A 23033-nucleotide genomic window follows, 5' to 3' on the forward strand; every position below is an offset into this window, starting at 1 on the left:
CCACATTTGTTATAATATTTGTTAAATTACCTTGAATATTTAATTAATTGATGTGATTATACAACTTTTACCCTTTATCATAGGGCAGAGTGAAAAGACATTATTTGTACGTCTTTAGTTGCAACTGAACGTAGAATTTAAGGAAAGTCATGGGATATGAGAAGAAACAATAAATCTTAATGACACAAAGATCAATTGAGATGAAGATTGCTAAAGTGCTTCTGGAAGAAATAATGTGTGTTATTTATGTAGAAGTATTATTCAAGTTTATTTTCTATTTTCTTGATAATTAACCAACTGTGTAAGACAGTATTGTTCTTTACAGATAGGAATATACCAAAAATAACATCTGCTAGGATAGAATGTATATGAGGGAAACAGGGAGCCTGGATTGAGGATTGCCATTGCTGCATTTAAGTACAGATATGTACTATCTATGTGGCTAAAATTAGTACAGGGAGGAACAAAATGATGAAAGAGGTTAAAATTAGAAGGAGAACAACAGTGGAAAGTCAAGTTTGAAATAGAAATAAGATGAAGAAGACAGTAGAAATGAAAAGTACTTAATGAGTTAACGGTAAGGAATAATCAGTGGGGTGATGAGACAAATTGGAGGTAGCAAAACGAAGTGTAAAATTTTAAAAACTTCATTTATGACTTCGGATTTATTATTTACAAAGTTTTAACTGTAATTATTTAGAGTTGGAAAAGCAGGCTATTTTTATGATGTGATTTCCATTTGGGAACAAGTTACTGCTTTGTTATAGTTTATTTTCATTGGAAAGGAGAGGTAAGTGAAAAGAGATGAGAGAATATTTTCACACTACGAAACAGATGATGAAAGAGAAAACTAGATTTCGGGAAATCTTCCTGTTTTCAAAAGTGTATGGGCTTTTAAATATTTAGGAAAGATACTGGCAAGTAGGACTAATTTAGATAAAACTAATTTCATATTCTTGTTTCATGGTGACATTAGGTATATCATATTGGTTTTATAAAGTTTAGTTGACTTCTTCAGTGCAACCAAATTAATGCATTATGGCCATTTGAAAAAGGAATGATTTAGGTTGAATAATCTATGATGGGGAATATTCATCGCTCTAGAATGGTGAAAGATTAAATGATTTTAATCTAAAGTCTCTCTCTAGAGATGAGCCACAGTCCCTGACCTGTTCTACTGATTTATCAGCTTCCTGGACAAGGACATAAATAGATTATTTCTGTAATGTGAGCGAGACACAAAGGAGAGAGAGAGGGAGACAGAGAGAGAGAGAGAAGATAATGTTTGAAGAGCTTGGAGCTAAAAATAAAATGTGAACTATGGGGAATGGTGTGTGGTGGAACTGGGTTTTCTTCAGATATTTTGAAAGATACCAAGAAACTTAGCCACATGTAAGTTCAACGTGTATTAGCAGTGGGTCAAAATTGCCACCTGAAAAGATGCTGCCTGTAGAGAATTATTGATTTGAGGGGAAAAAAAATCCCAGGACCATCAGATAGTCTGCATAATATCTGTATTATGTAATTTGAATGTCACAGTTCAATAGGAAGCTGATGAAGCACAGGGTATAGAGAAGAGGGTTCGGGAGATAGAGATCTAGAGAGTACATCATTGGAATGATTGGAGGCAAGGACTATATCTAACTTTATAAAGGAAACAAAAAGTGAAATAAAAGTTATATTCAAATAGTTAAAATATGAATGAGGCTTATATTTATTTTATATTTTCTTGTTGGAATAATAAGAAATAGTGACTGGAAAATAATGAGACGCATTTCAACCACAGTATAAGGGACAACTAGAATTGTTTCTGAATAGGATGAATTTCCCTGTGACATAAGGAATTTCCCTTGTGTGGAAGCTTTTATATTAACGTTGAATGTTCATTTGCCAAAGATGTCATAGAGCAGATTCTTCATTGGTTGGCTTATTTCTCATCATATTTATCTTTTCATAATTAGACACAAATAGTTGAAAATTATTTAATAGTATGTGATTCTTCCACATTGTTAGGATGCAAACTTTTATGGATGAAACATTTCTGAGGAAGAAGAGAGAGGAAAGGAAGGAGGAGGAGGAGAGAGAATGAGAATGAGAATAAAAGTGAGAACAAGAACACTTTCGAGAAGATAAAATAAATCACATTTCAAATAGTCAAACAATTTCTACAGTGTATACAGCGTAACAGGAAAACAGAAAATGCAAATCGGGCCATAGAATTTTCTTGGTGAAAAATTATGTGGTCAGACAACTCAAAAGAGAATGAATTCATACTCAAATGTGGAAACGCCAAGACTAAGACAGTAATGTTCCATTACTTATTTAATTCTGTAAGCAATTCACTTATGTGTTTCAATTTTGTTCTCTAAGTTGGTGTAACATAATTTAATACACTGCTTGTGAGGAGAGGGATGTGGGATGAGAAGCGATGGTTAAGAAGTAGAGAGTTTCTTTTTGTGGTGATGAAAATGTTCTAAAGCTGACTGTTGTGATGGTTGCATATATCTTTGAATATACTGAAACTATTGAATTGTATAATTTAAATGGGTGACTTGTACGCTATACAAGTTATAGCTCAATAAAGCTGTTAAAAACAAATAATTTGTATATACATTTACGTATGCATAAAACCTGACTTTAATAATTGCTCGAATGTATAGCTTACTCCATCTCTTGAACTATGATTTTCTTTTGTGAAACTGAGGCTTATTTTTAAGCTATATCTTAATTCGTGAAAAATAATACATTATACAGCCTTATTAAAACCTTCAGATGCTATTGTAGTGATGTCTTTGTAAATCCTTGTATTATATGGTGTGTGCTATGCTTCTATGTTGAAATAAATATGAAGAGAAGAACATTAATAAAGAAATGCACATGATTGAAGCAGATAAAGTTGCATTTTGAATTGCTTTAAGAAAAAAATGAATTTTTAAATTTCCCAGGTTTGTGTCTTAATGCTGTATATATTTATATACTAGAATTCATATATTTGTAAATTGTATTTATATTAGTATATGTATTTATCAACCAGAATTTGATACAATGTTTACATTTTTAAAAGTAGTTTTATGAAGGGACAACTTTATTTCTGAGATGGATCTTTGTATTAGTCGTGGTTCTCCAGAGGAACAGAACCAATAGAATGTACATAGATATATAGAGATTTATTATGAAGGATTGGCTCACACGATTATGGAGGCTGAGAAGACCCGTGGTCTACCGTCTACAAGATAGAGGCCCTGAAAGCCAACTGTGTACTTCCAGTGCAAAACCCAAAGGCCTGAGAACCAGGGGAGCCAATGATATAAGTCCCAATCTGTACCAGAATGCCCCAAAATGAGGGGTGCTAATGGTATAAGTCTCCAGGTCTGAGTCCAGAGGCCCTGGAACCGGGAGAGACATTGTCTGAGGTGGGAGAAAATGGAGTCCTAGTTCAAGCATAGGACAAATTTGCCATTCCTCTGTCTTTTTGTTTTATTCAGGCCCTCAACAGATTGGACTGGACTGGACTGGACAATGCCTACCTGCATTGGTGAGAGCGGTCTTTATTCAAATGCTAATCTCTTCCGGAAACGTTTTTGTAGACACACCCAGAAATGTTTTACCAGCTGTCAGGATATCTGTTAGCTTAGGCAAATTGGCATAAAAAATTAACCATCACAGCCTGTGGACTTGTTAAGCCTTCCTGTTAGTAAGTAAATCAGCTTATGGTCATCTCTCTTGGCTGTTGTTTCCAGCCCCTCTTAACACAGCCGCTCAGAACCTCTCAGATCCTCCTGTCTTTTAATGCATTAGAGTCACCTCTGTGGAAATCACTTATGATTAGGCTCTGGCCTTTTCCCAGACCCATGCTGTGGGTTTCTCCCCTCCTACCTCAACGTTTCTCTTCCAATGGAGTTGCCTCGGGCACTATAGGTATGGACCTGCTCATCCACATACATCTTATAAGTGAGAGAGAAGAAACACCTGGGGTTCTTTAGAATTTTTTTCTCAAATTATCGAGTAACTAACTGTGCATAGCTGTGGCCAACTCATCTTTGTATTAGTTCTTGCAACTTGCTTGCTTTGCTCTCTCTGTCCTATACTGCTGCGCCTGGGCATTGCATTCCCTCAATAAAATCCTCACACCTAAATCATTTCTCTGGTTCCACTGTCTTGTTGTACATACCTAATCTATTCAGGTTTATGAAATTAACGTGGTTCTACGGAAATGCATTCTAGGATAATATTCTAATTGATTCAGTTAGGGCTATTTTATGAGATTTTTCACATTATTTTCACGATAGATGCAGTTTCCAAAAATTTCTTTCTCACTTTTTTATTGAGGCATAATTGACATATAACACTATATTAGTTTCATTTGTACAAAATAATAATTTGATATTTGTATTATTGCAAAATGATCAAGTGGCAATTATTTCTAATATGTTCCCTGACATGAGAAAAAAATTGTGAAATGTAACATTTTGCCTATGATAAAAATAAGAGTAGCAATGTTTTTTAGTAACTTTGTAATATGTAAACAAGTATGTTATCCCTGTTTACATCTTTTTAATTTTTTTTGGAAGATTAGCCCTGAGCTAACATCTGTGACAATCTTCCTCTTTTTGCTTAGGAAGACTGGCCCTGAGTTAACATCCGTGCCCATCTTCCTCTACTTTTTATATGTTGATGCCTGCTGCAGCATGGCTTAGCAAGCAGTGCACAGCTCCACACCTGGGATTCGAATAGTGAACCCTGGGCCTCTGAAGCAGAACGTGTGAACTTAACCACTGCACCACTGGGCTGGCCTCCCCATTTATAACTTGTCAGAGAATTATTGTAGATTTAATCATGGATAAGCAAGTAACTATTTCTATTTTCAGGAAAGCTATTTTTATGAAATCACTAGTTAGGAAAAGGTCACATGTCTACAGTTACTTTATTTATTTATATGTTTATTTAATCATTAAATACTTATTATATATCTTCTCATTTGCCAGGAACAGTATCAAGTGCTATCAATTTTTTTTCTTTTTCTGAGGAAGATTTGCCCTGAGCTGTGCCAATCTTCCTCTATGTTGTGCATGTGGGTCGTTGTCACAGCATGGCCACCAACAAGCAGGATAGGTCCATGACCAGGAACCAAACCTGGGCTGCTAAAAAGAAGCACACCAAACTTAACCACTAGACCGTGGGGCCGGCCCCTCAAGTACTATTAGATTTTTGATGTGCAAATGCAGATAATGATTTTTCTTTAATATCATCATTTGAAAAGAAAAGACACCCTCAAATGCATTATTTTGTGAATAAATATAACTGATGCCTCCCCTTCTCCTTTTTTGGCCCACTAATTGACCAAAATATCTACACCAAGCTTTGATGGATGAATCCATGAGATGTGAATGGAGCTTGCTCAATTAAGTAAGTCCAAGTTTACAAATTCTTGACCTTTGAAGGAACTTGTAAACTCTTTAAACAAAAGAGTTTGTTTTAAAGAATTCTGTAGGAATTACATACTTCCTTTAGGGTTTCTGTTGCCAGCAATGAGCACTTTGATGTACTATGCGTGTACTCAAATGACTATATTGAGCAATTACTATGGTCTTGGCAGTTTTAAGTATTAATAAATTTTTTTAATATTTCTTTCACATTTTGAATTATACATCTGAGCAAAATTTAAAACAAATAGTTTAAAATTCAATTGTATGGGTTTGTGTTAAATATAAAGTTTACTGAATGATTTAAATAATGTTCAGTGTAAGCTTTGTAATTTTAATAAAATCAGGTTAGATTAATCCTTCAAAATCTTCGAGCTCAATTCTGACACATGCTACAACATGGATGAACTTTAAAGACATTATGCTACGTGTAATAAACCAGACATGAAAAGAAATATATTGTATGATTCCACTTATATGAGGTACCTAGAATCGTCAAATTCATAGAGGGAGAAAATAGAATAGTGGTTGACAGGGACTAGAAGGAGGGGACGATGGGGAGTTACGTTCTATAGGTAGAGAGTTTTGGTTTGGGAAGATGAAAAATTTTGGAGATGGATGGTGATGATGGCTGCACAACAATGTGAAACTACTTAACATCACAGAACCATACATCTAAAAATGGTTAAAATATTAAATTTTATGTCATGTATATTTTACCACAAGAAAAAAATGTTAATGTTCAGCATTTCTATTAAAATAACATCATACAAGAAATAATCTAATATTTGAAGATGGAATTTTTAAAAACTTTTTCAATGGATTTTTTTTCATTGAAAATTTTGCTTTCATGAAAGAAATGAAATTTTAAATATTACAGATTTTTTCCCCTTGGAAGTTTTATTAATGGAAAAAAATAGAAATATACTATTTACTACTTAATTATTTAAAAAGGATAAAATTATAAGCAGATTTAAAAATATTAATAAAAAGATTTTAATTATTGTGACGGGTAGAATATGCTAAAGTATTATAGGGCACTGTGATTGACAAAATTATTTTCTCTAAAACACTAACTATGTTAAATAGGGTTTAAAATTGAGAATCATATTCATGTAGCATGAAATCAATTTCTTCAGCTTTCATGTTAGTCAATTTGTATAGCATTTTTCTTAATTGAGATTAATGTAAGCAAATTCTTTTTCATAGAGTATTTACACAATATATTTTGATATCCTTTTTTAATTTAGTTTCTCTTTTACTTGGACTTTAGAGAGTAGAAAAAAGAGTACACATGCATTTAAATGATTCCTGTTCCTATCATAGTTTTAGAAAATCTTTGATTCCAGGGGGATTTTGCGTGGAGCAGAGAGTACAAAGTAGAAGAGAGGGTAATAATAGCTCTAGCTATCTGTGGTGAAGAAGTGTAAACTCATCAATTGATTGGTACCTTAGAAACTCAGAAGTCAGCAAGACTCTCTAAGCAATTAACTGGTATGATACAAGTTGGTCATCTGCTCTCATATTTGGGTTCCATCCATGAGTTTACACAGTCATTTCACAGATCTAATTTAAAATTAGCAGGCACACTTATAAAAATCTTTTATTTTAAAACTATGTCGTATTTTTGATTTAAAAATTTGATAAATATAAATCTTAGGAGTATTTCATTTATTACTTCAAACAGTGTTGCTTATTGTCCTGCCAGTTGGTAAACTGATTGTACTGGAGAACAAAGTTGTAATTGAGACTCGTTATCTCGTTTTCATTATGGGAGAACAATCGCTATTGTATTTGTTTGAAAAACGGATGCAGACTTCCTACAGATCGCTCATTTCTATTCAACAGGACCCTTTGCTGAAATAACTGCTTCTCTGCTCACTGTTGCTTTTATTGAGACCATCAGGATTTACTTTCTACAGTGGCACTGTTCTGTCTGTAAAGGAGATTTTGTGACATGCAGTTGTTCTACAAATGCATGCTGAAGAAAATTTCACACAACCAGAAACCTTCTCTGTAGAGTGTAGCTTCATTGCCAAGCCTGTTTGTAAACAAACGGAAGCTGTTTCTGGATGATCATGTAGATTCTAGAATGGTAGGATTGCTGCTCTTGGAAAACAGTCTTCAAGACAGGTTTACAATCGGATATTTTTCCTAATGTTCTGGATATTTTGTCAATAACTGTGCATTTTTTCAATAAGGATTTTATATATTAATAGGAATATACAATCTATTGGGATTGCAGAAAAGCAGGTGCCGACATCCATGATGATGTTTAGGAGGAAATTGCAGCATTCTAATGTCATCCCTGGGCTGGCGTGAAGGTTAAGCAATGCACACTAAAATGGAAAGGCATTATTAAAAGACCTGGCAAAATAATGACATAAATTAAGAATTGTACAGATATTCATTTTTCTCTTATTTCTCTTAGAGGTAACATTATACTCCTAGAAAACCAGATGAGAAACCTGTTATTTTTCACTCCTTATTCCTCCACTTCTTCCTATCTTCACCATATTCAATAAATTGCCCAGTCCTTTGTCTTCATGTGAAATAGCATGTAAGTATCCTCTTCTTTTGTTCTGTTCTGAATACCGATGTTCTAACACATTCATTTAGCATTTAATGCTTCTACAATTTTATCTTCTGAACAGTTTTCCTTGATTCCAAACTCTTGTTTTTAATCCATTCTTTATCCTAATGTAATAGTTACCATATAGAATAAAAAATTATCATTATCCTGGCCAGTTGAAAACAAAAAGTTCATCTCTTTCCAGTGATTACAAAATAAAATGCAAGATTCCTAGTATAACCTGCAGCATTACAACTGATGTGAGCAAAGACTGCCTTCTGGTCCACTGTCATCCTATCCCTTGGGTAACAAGCACCAGTAACATCTTCCTACTCTCTTAATATTCTCTCAGTCTGGAATAGCCATGATCTCAGAGTACAACTGTAAACTCTACTCACTATGTAGCACTCAGATCAAATATTTCACCTTTCTAATCTTCAGAGTAGCAGTCAGATTTTTCTTTCCTCTAATAAATTAATACTATTTTTATTATCTCTTAACATGTATAGATATTTGTTTATTTCAAAACTGTGACAATCCAGTTGATTTGCCAAGTATTTCCATATAATAGAATACATTTAAATTTTGTTGCATAACTATTGAATAATATACTTTATTACCATTATAAAACAATAGTGAAAATAATTTTAACAATAATAACTATTTGCATAATATTTACTATATTATGGAATATCTTTTAAGGACTTTACATATTAGTTCATTCAATCATTACAACACTAGATAATACTATTGTCTACATTTTTCAGATGTGAAAAACTGGAAACAAAGTTTAAATCCTTTCTAAAGTCTCAGAGTAGGTGACAGAGGGCTATTTGCAACTTGACAGTTGCACTCTAGAAATCAGTCTCAATTACTGTTCACTACTAGATTCGTAATTTTTAAAATTTCTTATTTTGCCAGCAACATCTATCAATTTAATTATTTATTTTTTGTGGTGAGCAAGATTGGCCCTGAGCTAACACCTGTTGGCAATCCTCCTCTTTTTTGCTTGAGGAAGAGTGGCCCTGAACTAACAACCATGCCAGTCCTCCTCTATTTTTGGTATGTGGGACACCACCACAGCACAGCTCGATGAGCAGTATAGGTTGACGCTCGAACCTGCAAACCCTGGGCCACTGAAGCAGAGCATGCTGAACTTAATCACTGCACCATGGGCTGGACCTTATCAATTTGTTTTTGATAACTAAGGGCCAGTATTTTATTTTATTGTTTGTATTTATTTTTTTTAAATGAGGTACCAGTTTGTTTATTCCAAATTGGCCAGAATTATTGAAGAATATTTTCTGCTATTATTGTAACTACTGCTAAGAATACAAATTCTTGGCTTTGACTAAAATTGCAAACTATTTTATAATGCTACACTAAATTTCCTACTTTTGAGAGTCATAGTTGTCAAATATTTTTAATCTATTCTAGTCAGTTAAAATCTAATGAAGTGAAGTCTACTGACATTTGCTTTGGAACAGATCTTGTAGCATCCAAACACTGATGAGTTTCAGAACAGCATCACCAGCATTTAAATAAAGAGAATCACTCATCACCCATATGTCAGGAGCTCAACTGAACAAACTGGAAGAGAGAGCCAAAGTGCCAGGCATCAGAGTAGCCAATTAAAGTAATGAGCCGAAAACAAAAGAGGTAAGCCTGTAAGCACTTACTGCAATAGTATAAGCAAGAATCTAAAGCCTGTGTTGAGAGAAAGTGCTGACTCTCCTCCCTGTTCCATTTTCTGCATAGCATGGTGGCCAGTGGAGGGTCAGGTGGATCATCACAGACATGGGAGTCAGCTCATGGTTGAGGGGGACTTGAACAAAAGGATTAAACAGTTTAATGGACTTTAAGGGGAAGGGTAAGTGGTTAGGAGTGGAAAAGTACTGATATTAAGTAAAAGTAGGAAAAGTGTCATCACAGCTTCCCTTTTCTCTTCTTAAAATGACAACTTGGGCAGAAACACCTTAAAAAGATCTCTGCATAAGGCCTCGGACAAAGAGGCCTAGGAAGGAAGGCACCAGGACTAAGAGTGTGAAAAGAGCATGACTGGCCAGGGGGCCCAGAGTCATTGACTGAAATTCCCTTCAGAAACTACATTGCAAAGACTGTGCACAAAGTTTGCTGTGGGGAGGGCAGCTTTCCCCTTGAGGCCTGTTGGGCAAAGCCTTTCTAATTACCTATGGTGGGGACTGAAAAATCACACATAGGTTTTTAACCAGGAGCTGGATTCCTCACTGTAGTAATGACAGTAATAATAGCATAAACTTAGGCATTGCTCGTTATATTCCAGGTATTGCCCTAAGCACTTTAATTATATTAACTCCTTTAGCCCTTTTTACAACTCTGCAAATGTGTTTTTATTAAGTCACTATTACTAATGAGGAAACTGAGAAACTATGAAGAAAAGTAACTTGCTCAAGGTCACACAGCCGGCAAATGGAGGCACTTCAAACTTCTGGATAAAGTTTCCTCTAATGGTAACCACTCAATAGAATTCCTTGAATTAAGAGAAGCCTGAATGATCAAAGAAAGAAATTAAAAATAAACCACTAGGTTTTCGGATCTTATCAAGATGGCAGCAGAGGTGGGCTATGAACTCACCTCCTCCCATGAACATACCATCTGATCTCACTCATAAGCAGAAGATAAAAACCAAGACAAACAAACACATAGTAACAGAGATTAGATTAGTGGTTACCAGTGGGGAAGCGGGGAGGCAGGAGGCTGAAAGGGGTGATTAGGCACATGTGTGTGGGGATGGATTGTAATTAGTCTTTGGTTGGTGAACATGATGTAATCTACACAAAATTCAAAATATATGATGATGTACACCTGAAATTTATACAATGTTATAAATGAATGTTACTACCACAAAAAAATAAAGAAAAATAAAACAAAATAAACCAGTAGGTTTTCAATGCATTATATGTCTTCTAATCTTATCAAATTTTGTATCCGTAGATATACAAGTGAAAGACAAATACCAAAAAAGTATATGGTAAATTTGGAAAAACTGAATACACACAATTTTTTTCTAAGATTCTTTTAGCAAAGTGGTTGCTGACATAATTTTCCAAATCATATCCAAACATTTTCCTTGGTGAAACATATCTTCAAACATGTTTTTGTAATGTTGAGATACTATGTACTCAGATAGGTCAGAGCTCATTGAATGGGGCATTGTTGGGCAAATTGTGTGGACCAGAAATCTGGTTAAGCTGAATGGCAGATATCAATAACAAAGATATCAAAGATTTTACTTGGAATAACAGATACTATATATACTATATATGTATATGTCAATTGTTATGTAGAACATAACAATTATGTAGAACAAAATATAAACCAAAGGAAAATATAGAAAGGAATTACTAATTTTACAAGTTTGAAGGCCAGGCCAGAAGCCATGAGAATAAGATATGAACAATGAAAAGTCAAGGAAAACATTTTTTCTACTCTGCCCAAAAAACATGTGGATCCTAATCTAAAGAGCTACTACTACACAGATCTAGAGCTTGAAGAGTATAAGTGAAGGAATTCAATGGTAGAGGCACAGCATCTGGCCAGCAGGTATGGAGATGGTCAAAAAAATGGACTTGATGCTATATCAGCCTCTTCGAAGGTAAGAAAGAGCCCCTTATATACTCTGTATGTGGCAGCAAAACTATGGAGAACTGAGGCAATTTTCCCATAGCAAAGTGAATTTACATATGGCATTATATAAGGTGACATTCTATTCCTCACAATTATAACGTTGGGTTTTCTTTATCAAAGTGAAAATGCATTTATATGTTAAGTAGATTTTATTGCCTTAAAATATGTAAAGAATTGTAATCTACATTCCCCAGAAAACGAAGTCAAAGCAGAAAAAATTTACATGTATGTATGTGTATACACACACACACAGAGGTGTAAATGTATTTTCCTTGTATCACATAGATGGTTGGTAGTAATGTCACACTTTAAACGCAAGATTCTAAATATCTTAGTTTAGTACTTTGCTATGTTGGGGATTAGGGAAAGGAAAAGAATATTTATTAAGCATCTATTATGAACCAGTCATTATATAAGTTTCTTGTTCTATGCGCTCTCATTTAATTCTCCTAAAAAACAATAAGCTCTGAAACCAACATTACTCCCTAAACTTGTTACTTCTTTAACTTAAGACCAAATATTCTCTCTGTTCTATGTTACATGGTCCTGAGAACAAGAAAAACTAACTTCACTACCTGCTTCAAGAAATGCCTGTGGAAGATAAGACTGCAAAACAATGAATGGTCTACTCACCAGGATTAACCTCTTTCTCAAGACACACTTCCAGATGCTTGCTATACTGTGGCCACCAATCCAAATTATTGGGTCGTGAATTCTGGCTAACCCCATCTACTTCCCTTCCCTGTAAGATCCTTCTTAAAAGTACCACGTCAAGGCCCCAAAACTCTGTAAAGATATCATTCAATTTCTCAAATTGAGATACTTCTAAATTTCTGTCAAAATGGTGCTCATGCTCGTTGCAGTAGGTCTAAGAAATTTAGTTTTGCTTGATCAACAAATTTTAATGATGATATTTGGAGAGTTAAGTATTACAGTGATGAGACCATTCTATTTATTTTATTACTCTAATTAAGGAAATTATATTTTAAAAAGTTTTAGCTTACTTGCTCAGGGTCACAGCTATATTGAGTTAAAAAGATTGCTCTGAAACCACAGTCTTTCATTTTCCAGTAGCCATCATCTTTCCATAACTTGAAACTGGATTTGTGGAGAAACACTTCAACATTAACTTATTCCTGGAACAACTTTAATTCCTTTTGCATTAAATTTCTGAGAGTTTAACACATTTAAGCTTGGGTAATATAGATTGTTTTAATGGCCTTTGTATAGATGGACCTATTAAGCTACATATTCAGATGTAATATTTGAGCAAGAAGTTATCCAAGCCCCTGCCCAAAAAGGGAATTTTTCAAAATAAAGATAGGTGTATTAAAAAAAAGAATAACAATTTCAATACTTGACATCTATGGAAGATAAATTTTGACTTTATTTTGTGTCTTGGGCAATATTTTATTTTAAAAATATATTTTGTATTCTGAAAATTAGTGTCCTTTTTGAACATCTGATGATATTAACTGACCTCAGTTTTAAGCTGAGAACTCAGAATAACCTTTTAACTGAAGGTTAGAGCATTCGTACAGAGACACTGAATAACTTCAATTTGTCTTTGAACACAACCTTTGCAGAATGAACACAAAAATGTTCCCAGCCTTCCTTTCTATCCCTTTATCATGGGTGAATGACTTAAAGATCACATCATCACAAGCCTCAGAAGAAGACTTTAACTGAGTGGTGGATAAAAACACTAAAAATCTTCTGCTCAGTTTTTATATGAAGTATGCAGAACTTCCATTGATTTCAGGGAACAAACGCATCATTTAAAAGTTAGTTTCAAAAAGTGCTTGAGAGATGGAACAGGTTTCAATGGGCCACATAGGATTCTTTTCCTTACATCTGTGAAAGTGTAATCTATTTTCCCTTGATTTTCAGATTTTAGTCAACTCAAATGACTATCTAATGTAGTAGAAATACCTTATTTAAATGTTAGCAGTAAATTATATAAAATTAGGCAGTAAATAATATATTCAGCATTCTTTACCTATAAATATTAAGATTTCTCTAAGAGAAATGTTTTCCACTCTAAATATGTATTCATGTCCATTATAATCTTGAGGAAGACAGGGATTCAGGTGTTTTTTGTTTGGGAATTTGTTCATTGGTTTTGTTGTTGTTTGCTCACACTTATAAGCCCAGCGCTTAAAGATAGTTGCTTAGATTTTACTTATTGAGTGAATTAAATAGAAAATAAAATATAAAATTAGTTTATATCAGCTGAATAAAATATTTAAGAAAGATTGATTAAACGCAAACTCTTAGCATTTTATTTTCCTTTTAGGAATCAAGAAAATTTCTCATTTTGCTAAATTTTCATGAAACTCAACACTAATGTGGAACTTTCAATTGAGGGTGAGAATCTAAATATAGGTATTTATTTTCCTCAGAATAATTAATTTGTTATGTATTTTCCATAAAAGTAAATCAAATTTAAAAAACAAGTGATGCTCAACTTAAATGTTTTACAAGAAAAAGAAAAGAGAAATGTGGAGGAGGAAAAATAGAAGAGATAAAAGTGTGCAGGAGATGTTATTGTTATTGAATTCTGGATAAAGAAAATGAAATTATAGCAGACTATCAAATTTTTGAGGGCAAATCTTCAATAGATTTTGACTCTTCTTTGTCAATAAGGTATTATAGATCTAATTTTCTTCCTTCTGAATGTAATTTGTTTAAAAGAATAAAACATTTTAATATGTCTAGGACACGCTGTGCTGTTACTCATCTCAAATTAAATTTGTTTTTATTCTATTAATCTGTTATTTAGATGTGCAGAATGTTTCTATTGTGATTAAGATAACTGATTGCATTGGAAGGAGTCTCCCAATATCATGCAGTAGCTGAAGATTTAGGAAAGAAAACAGTTAAAATTGTCTTTGCTTATATTACAGAGTATAATCAGCATTGAGAAATCTGCACCTCCAAGAAAAATGATGAGAAAACTTACCCACTTTCCACAGGACGATATAGGGCATTAATAACACTTGTTATTCCTCGGAAGAAAACTAAGTACAAAAAGATCTCTGGTCATGTGAAGCTGCAAAAGTGCCAAAGTCCGCATGTTTAAATTTTCTAATTGTTTATTGTTGTCTTTATTAAAACTAGAAATCTGCGTCACTGTTAGTCCTCCTATGAAAAAGATTGACCTCTCAAATAATTTTCCGCTAGGAAACAATTTTCAACTCCGTTACAACTTCATTAAAGCCTATAATGTAAAAAGTTGCTCTTATTTTTTGTTGTTGTCTTTTTAGTTTTTACAAATGTATTTATTGGACAAAGAACGTGTTTTTTTACATTATACATACTCTTTGTTTTCAAAGGTATTAATGTTGACCCTTGATATCCATGCTTAATGAATGAAAAAGTAGTTTTTCTTATCTGTGTTAATGTAATCTGTTCACTCACTTTCTAAAAAACCATGAATTGTTTTACTGTCATTATTAAGGTGCCATCTTTGGAAAAATGTGTGGTTTGTGTGTGTTGTGTGCATGTGTGTGTATACAAATTCATGTGAGTGAATACATAAATGAATGGATATATATATTCTTTGATTTCCTCATTAGCTAGAATAGCATTTGTATTTCAAATTATTTCTTCCAATATCACATAAAAATAATTTTACATATTTACAATACTAGGGTTTCTGCAACTTAATTTCTGTCCTTCTATGTAATCTTATAAATATTATTCTATCTTCTTTAAGGATATATAATAGTTTATTCAGAAAATTGCATCCTTAAGGTGCTTTTATTTATTCAGCACTGTATATAAAAATCAATAATATCACATTAAAAAGTTTTAGTCTTTTGTATCTTTTACCCTATAAAATTCTCTCAAGATTGGGTTATTTTATTTTTTATTAGAATATTTAGAAGTGAAAATACATTTTAACAGCTTGAAGGCAATCAACAGATTAATAAAATATTAAAAATGCACAATTTTCAATAAGTATATACTACCTTCATTATATGTATTCTAAAAAATTGCAAGTAGCTGCTTAATATAAGAAAATTAAAATGTGGGTGTATATCTTTTATATCATATATATGTCATACACATACATGCTTTATGTATATATATACACACACATAAGTGTATCTTATACTAAAAAGGCAAATGTCTTAAGTATCTATTGAATATAATTTAAATGATCATATTGTAATTTTAAAATAACATTTCATGTGATAAAATAATACAAGTAATATTCTCTGAATCATTTCATTCAATTGCTATATGAAAAAAACAAAATACTTTGTAATTTTAAAGTTACCTTTAATAAATAGTTTTGTGTCAAAAAAAGAGTGATAAAATTGTAATGAATGTGAATAGTATAAAATTGATAACAATACAAAATATTAAACTATATTGGTTGCAGACAAAGCTGTACTCTGAGGTAAATTCACCATATTTTTCTGTCTCTAAATAAAACATAGTATTTTTAGTTCCTTTATTTTCTTGCAACTACTCTCATAATTACATAATAGGAATATTATACCCTTATGAATTTAATTAATTATATTTCTTCTTTTATGGGCCTCTATTTAGCTTTTTAAAATTTGTAAGTATAAGATATAGTGCCTAACTCATTAGATTATTTTCAAGATATAATTAGATTAAAAATCAACAGTGATTTTAAGAGTACTTGGGAGGTTTTAAGCTTTCAATAAATATTTATTAGCAATTTTAAGTAAAATAACAACATTTATATACATATATTATATGTAACTGCTTACAATGCTTATTAAATTCCTTTTGTACCAATTCTAACATAGTCTAAATCCTCCTGTAACCATTAAGTTTTTTGTCATCGTGAATTAAAACAAATTTGAATGAAATGGGAACTAATTTGTGTCTCAAATGTTTGCTATTGCAACTCTGTAGATTTTATAATATTGTACATATATAAACACATATGCACATGTATATATACATCCATAAATATATATACATATTATATATATATACATGAACACATGTATAAAATATATATGCAATGTTAGAAGTTCATCTGGGGCTTACTCCTTTGTAAGTTTTCATGTCCATGTGCTTTTAGAGTTTAAAATTTATAATTTTATTCAAAATCTTAGAGGAGATATCTTGACATTAGGCTTTTCTTAATAACTATTTCTTTTATGGTATCTCTGGGAGATACGTTCCAGGACACCCAGTGGATACCTGAAACCATGGATAGTACTGAACCAAAAATGTACTATGTTTTTTCCTGTACATACATACCTATGATAAAGTTTAATTTATAAATTAGTCACAGTAAGAGATTAATAGTGAAATAATAAAATAGAACAATTATAACAATATACTGTAATGAAAGTTATGTGAATGTAGATAGATATCAAAATATCTTATTGTACTGTATTCACTCTTCTCCTTCTTGTGATAACGTGAGATGATACAACGTTTATGCGATGACAACAAGTGAGGTGAATAATGTAGGCATTATGATGTAGTATTATTTTCAAACCACAGTCCACTGTGGATAATGAAACCTCAGATAAGGGGGGAGACAGTATATGGAAAACTTTGTGTTCAGACTAGGGCATTTTACAGAATAAGGAAGAAGAAGATGATGATGATGACAATGACTGCCTTATATCATTCGTCTTTTTGCTTCAGTTTATCTTTCAGAATGTAATTATCTATAATTTGGAACCTCATCTTCTGATATTATGTCTATTATTTTATTTATCATTCCATTTTATTTCTACTGTTCTCATGATATCAGGAGAGCCTCTTATGTTTGTCTACATTTTGCTAATTTGTGCAAACAAATTTGTTCTTCAGTGGAGATTTAAAATATTAATAATGGTGCTAAAAACTTTGCAGTTCTGATTTTATGAGAATTCCTTTCATTTAAATGTTTTTATTTTCTTATACCTTTTAAATTTTTAAAGATTTCTTCCTGGTAAACTCAGAGATATTTTTCCAAATGTATACCTTACTGATGTATGAATAAAAAGAGCTTTTGCGTGAACCTATTTTTTCCTTGGTTGGCCAAGAAAACAGTCAAATGACTATATTTAATGAAATGATCAAAAGCCTGTATTTCTCAGTTTTGGAGTATAAAGCGGTGTCTACTCAGTAGTATAGATAAGCTAAAGAGATGCGTGTCTCTTTATCTTCTGTTTGTTGATGATAAGTAAAATCTGAACGCCTAATGACATCCGTCTTCTCTAATGTACCAATCCAGATTTCACAGCCAGTGCTAGACACATTTCCTGCAGGCCACTCTCTGTACTACCTAATGAATAATCAATTTTATCGTCTATTCAGACTGACTGATGACTAATTATTGTTGAACAAATATGAGTGACAGCATTAAGTATCTGTGAAAAATGTAGAAGTATATAGAAAGAATATACTGCAAGAGACTATAAACTTATATGATAATTACCCCCAAACGTATTGCTTTATGATATCTCTATTTTTTCCTTGTAATCTGGAAGATGGCTGCTTGACGCCTGAGAATAGGAGATCTGTATGCTGACCTATGTGATTCACTTACCAACGCTGAATTCTTATTCTAGCTTTTTACCCTTTGTATTAAATGAAATAAATCTCGACTTTTAAAAGTGACAGGTGGCTGACAGCTTTACTTTTTTAGTTTTGGAAAATCCATAAAGAGAAAAAAACTAAGTCTCGTGTTAGGAAATAGGTCTTATGTTTAATCTAGGACTAAATCTATTAGCAAATAGTGAGGATTTAGTAGAAGAAGCCAATGCTTTTGAAATATGAAACTTTTAAGGTGACTGAATGATTAATTACATCCAGATAAAATGAGAAATTTTTAATGCAATTTTCTCTATTATATGCTTTCTGACTTCTATTATTCTTGGTCTTTAATATTATATTCAATTTCTTCTTTTTATCCTCCCTTAACCTTATCTTTTCATAAATCCAGTGTTGTGTTTTTATATATTTTTTCTCTTTTCCATTTTTCTTATCTTGAAGAACAAGCAATCCATAATCAGTGATCCTTAACAGAGATAATACCTGACTATCCACTATTGTGTTAACAGACTAGTGTGCTAACAGAATACTGTTCTCAGATATACTCCTGAAAGACAAATTCAAACGCCTCGCTCAGAGTTCCCCTTTGGTGTTTAGTAACATGCATCCAATATTGATGTAATGAATTGCACATGTGTTTTCTACCCTGACATATATCTCTGCCGCGCTGAGTAATGGGATATTGATAAAACCATAACCCCTAGAATATATTCTTTCCAGGATATTCATCTTTTTGTTTCCTGCTCAGAGTTCTGCTTGGGACTACAATTTCCAGATTGTAACTATTCTAGTTCCTTATCGTATACATATCTGACACACATATCACTTTATGTTCGTCTATTGATTGTCTTTAGAAGAATGTTGAATGAGAGGCCTATGAGATTATGGAATACGTTTCCTAATAGTTATTTTAGTGGAAGGCTGAGAAAGATTATATGAGGAAATGTTCAAACACTAATGTGGAGAGTAATTCATCATGCTCTTCTTGTTAAATTCATGAGATTGTGTGTATGTCACAGAAAACTTCAGAGATTTAGTAATTTGGATAATTCTAATGAGTACAGGAAACGAGAGATTTCAAATAATACTTTTTAATAATAAAGATTTTCTTAACAGTTGTCTATTTTAAAAGAAAATAAATACCATTTTCAGGCAATAGTGTGAAAACATAAAACTACAAAATATCTATTTTTGAAAAAGTTTTCGAGTAGTGTTAATATAAAGCTACGAAAAGTTCTAAGAGATGAGTACTTGAGAATTGTAAGATAGAGATAAGGAGTGATTAATGGTAAAAATTTAAGAATTGGAAGCAATCAAGAAAACTCTACAAAATGATGAGGAAAGAATAAGCAATATTCCTTTCTATCTAATCCTGGAACATCTTGCGATGTGTATATTGTAAAGGGTAATTTTAATGTAACCTATATCTATGGTAAGGCTTTCCCCCTTAGAACCATTCAATTATCTTATCTTTTAGAACAATATCCAACATTATATTTATCTTTACAAGAGGAGTTTTTTTTAAATTTGTAGTCCCTTTTAGAAATGTAGCTATTTAGCGATCTATTTAATTCTACTCAGTTGTTACTTTTATCTTTAATTTGAAACTTAGTGTATATTTTGATTGCTCTCTATTTTATTTGTGTATAGTCAGTACTCTAAAGAAAACACTAATATGTAAAATAAACATCAATTCAGGTAAAACTGCATTATAATAAATCCTGTACATTACAAAATATTGGAATGTGTAGATATTTGATATTTTTTAATTTTGAATCACAGACTCATATAGAGAAATGGCTTGAATACAGTTACAGTTAATCTGTATTATAAAAAGATCTCACACTACACAAAAATGTCAATTATATTGTGTGTATTTTTTTTGATGTGATGAAACAAGAGGAAAGAGAAGTAATGAAGATTTTCATTGGGATTTCTATCTTTCAAACAAAATTGTATAGCAGAAGTATAAAATATTTAAATATACATTTGTGTGTTTTCAGGAGCATTTTTAATAAAATGACCAGAAAAAGAACCAAAACATTCATTGTGTTAATTTCTATTCAAAATTTAATTGACAAAATTTAACTTCCATTTATATGATTGTAATTTTAGTAGTTGCAAAGTACACAAGAAATAATATTGTTGTCTGAGTCCTTTATCCTAATGCTAGATTATCTGCCAGTGACAATACATAATCAGTCAACAATATTTTGGAAAGTTACAAAAGGTGTATCAGTTCTCTCCCATTCTTTTCTCCTGAGAGGTTCACAGGGTATATTCTCCAACATTAGTAAGAAAGCCTCCTGGAGAAGAGAGATTCAAAAATTTTGTTGGTTAATATTGCTCTGTTTTCTTAAATAAAAGCTTGCTGTGATCCTTTGATGAAGTAAGACTACTATTACACCCAAGAAAAAAAGTTTGGAGTCAGAGTGAGAAGATTATAAATGGAAGCTTCGAGGCAATTTTCTCCAGTACTCTTGGAGAAATAAAGGCTTGCCCAGCATATTTTGTGTACTTATTGATTACCATTTCATCAGGAGCTTATTTCCAGTTGATTTGTTCCAACTTTTTCTCCACTTTTCCTTTGAATCTCTCATTTTAGCAGTTGTCTTTCACATATACCTGCTGAATTTTCTTCTAGTTTATTTTTACAGCTTCTTGAGATGTACCTTATATCCTGGATTTTACTGCTTTCGGTTTTACCTAGCTTCCTAAAACAGTGAATTCCCCGGGAAGACTTACTTGTGCTTCTGTGTACTGAAGCATATATATATTTTTTCTATGTGTCTAGGGAGAAATTGTAGCAGTTCAGTATTTGCTGAGCACTGTAAGTAAGGCATTCCTCTTTACTCTTTCTGCAACATTTAAGATGACAACTGGTATCTAATGTGACATGAAATGTTCTTCTTTAAAAGTATGCTGGTTAAAATAACACTGTTAGAAGTCAGTGAGTACTCACAGAGTCCTATTTATATAGAGCTTTTGCTCCCAAATAAATTTCACAGGCTTTATTTTATTTCCTCATCATAATAACCATGTTAAGTCTGTGGAGTCAGAAATAATAACATTATCCATGTTTAAAAGATAAGAAAACCAAATCAGGAAACGGTAAAAGGGTTTTTTGAGGATATCTGAGCAACTTAGTGACAAGGTTTGGATTACAATATATGTCTCTACTTTCTAAAATGTCTCGTATGTTTGTAGATGCCTTTACAGACTTAGTAGTAATAACCAACGAAAAAGTAATACTGTTTGCCAACTATTTTGGAAATGTCTATGATATTAATTTTATTTAGAGGGTAGTTGAGAGATCACGTTTTGAAAGAAAATTCTTCTTTTAAAAAATATTGAGGGCTGGCCCAGGTGGCCTAGTGGTTAATTTTGGCGTGTCCCACTTCAGTGGCCTGGGTTCCATTCCAAGGCGTGGACCTACACCACTTGTCTGTCAGTGGCCAGGCTGTGGCAGGAGCTCACACACAAAAAGAGGAAGATGGCAGCTGATGTTAGCTCATGGCAAATCTTCCTCAGGAAAAAAAATGTATATATTGAAATAGAAATAATAGAAAACAATAATAAAAAGAAGTACAAAATTTCTGGGTCAAAGTCTTCCAGCTATTTGTGCAAAATAACCAACCAACAAATAGATCACTAAATATAATTAATAATGAATGGAGTGAATATTCAGACCTTAAGTGAATATTTTAATAAAATATTTAATCTATTCACTCAAAACTTGATAAATATATACAATATATTTGTCATAATATTAATATCGCTAAAGATAACTTAAATCTATTAAATTTATTCTTAATTAGATAAACATAGTAATTTTTCAAAACATTTTAACAGAGAGTTAGCAATGTTTAAATTTCCCATTTGGTCTATTATATGCAAGCTCTTTCTCTGTTGGGATTTCCTATCTTTTGATCCATTATATGTATGTTTTCATTTAGCTTTCTACTTTCCTGAACATAATTATAATAGCAACTTTATACTCCTTTTCTGATGATTTCAATCTCTGTATCAACTTGGGAATAGTCCTTGCCATTTTCCTTGAGCACATATCACTATTTGCTTTGTGTATTTGTGTGTGTGCGTGTGTGTATATGTGTGTTGCATAATTCTGGATCACAACCTAAATATTATTGATGTTATGTATTAGACTCAAGATTCTGTTACAGTACTCTGACATATTTTTTTAATTATCTTTAAGTAGCATTTCTTTTTTTAAATTAAAGTATAATTCACATATAACTATTAGTTTCAGGTGTACAAAAAAATTTTATATGTTGGAAAATAATCATCACAGTAAATTTAGTTAACACTCATCCTCATACATAGCCACAAATTCTTTTTCCTTATGATATAAACTTTTAAGATCTACTCTGTTAGCAACTTTCAAATACGCATCACAGTATTATTGATTATAGTCACCAAGCTATATAATACATCCTCATGACTTATGTATTTTTAAACCCAGAAGTTTGTACCTTTTGATCCCATTCGCCCATTTTGTCCACCCCTAATCCCCTGCCTCTGGCAATCACCAATCTGTTTTCTGTATTTATGAGCTTGTTTTTTTTGTTTTCTGAGTTTTTTCTTTTTGGAGTCCACATGCAAGTGAGATCATACAGTATTTGTCTTTCTTGTCTGACTTATTTCACTTAACATAATGCCTCCAAGTTCCATCTATGTTGTTGCAAATGGCAAGATTTGATTTTTTTAAGTCTGAATAGTATTCCATTGTGTATACAGACCACATTTTCTTTATCCAATCATTCATCGATGTGCACTTAAGTTGCTTCTGTATCTTGGCTGTTGTAAATAAT

General features: G+C 32.3%; 1 long non-coding RNA gene across 1 annotated transcript; it reads left to right on the forward strand.

The window, feature by feature from the left end:
* Window positions 1-489: 489 nt before the first annotated feature.
* LOC138918524 (uncharacterized) lies at window positions 490-15975 on the forward strand. Its single transcript, XR_011427983.1, has 7 exons — window positions 490-577; window positions 3486-3535; window positions 7855-7983; window positions 9483-9654; window positions 11514-11629; window positions 12213-12405; window positions 14568-15975. It is a non-coding gene; the product is annotated as an uncharacterized lncRNA (long non-coding RNA).
* Window positions 15976-23033: the final 7058 nt, after the last annotated feature.

The sequence above is a fragment of the Equus caballus genome, chromosome 17, assembly GCF_041296265.1.
Source record: "Equus caballus isolate H_3958 breed thoroughbred chromosome 17, TB-T2T, whole genome shotgun sequence".
Classification (NCBI taxonomy): Eukaryota; Metazoa; Chordata; class Mammalia; order Perissodactyla; family Equidae; genus Equus; species Equus caballus.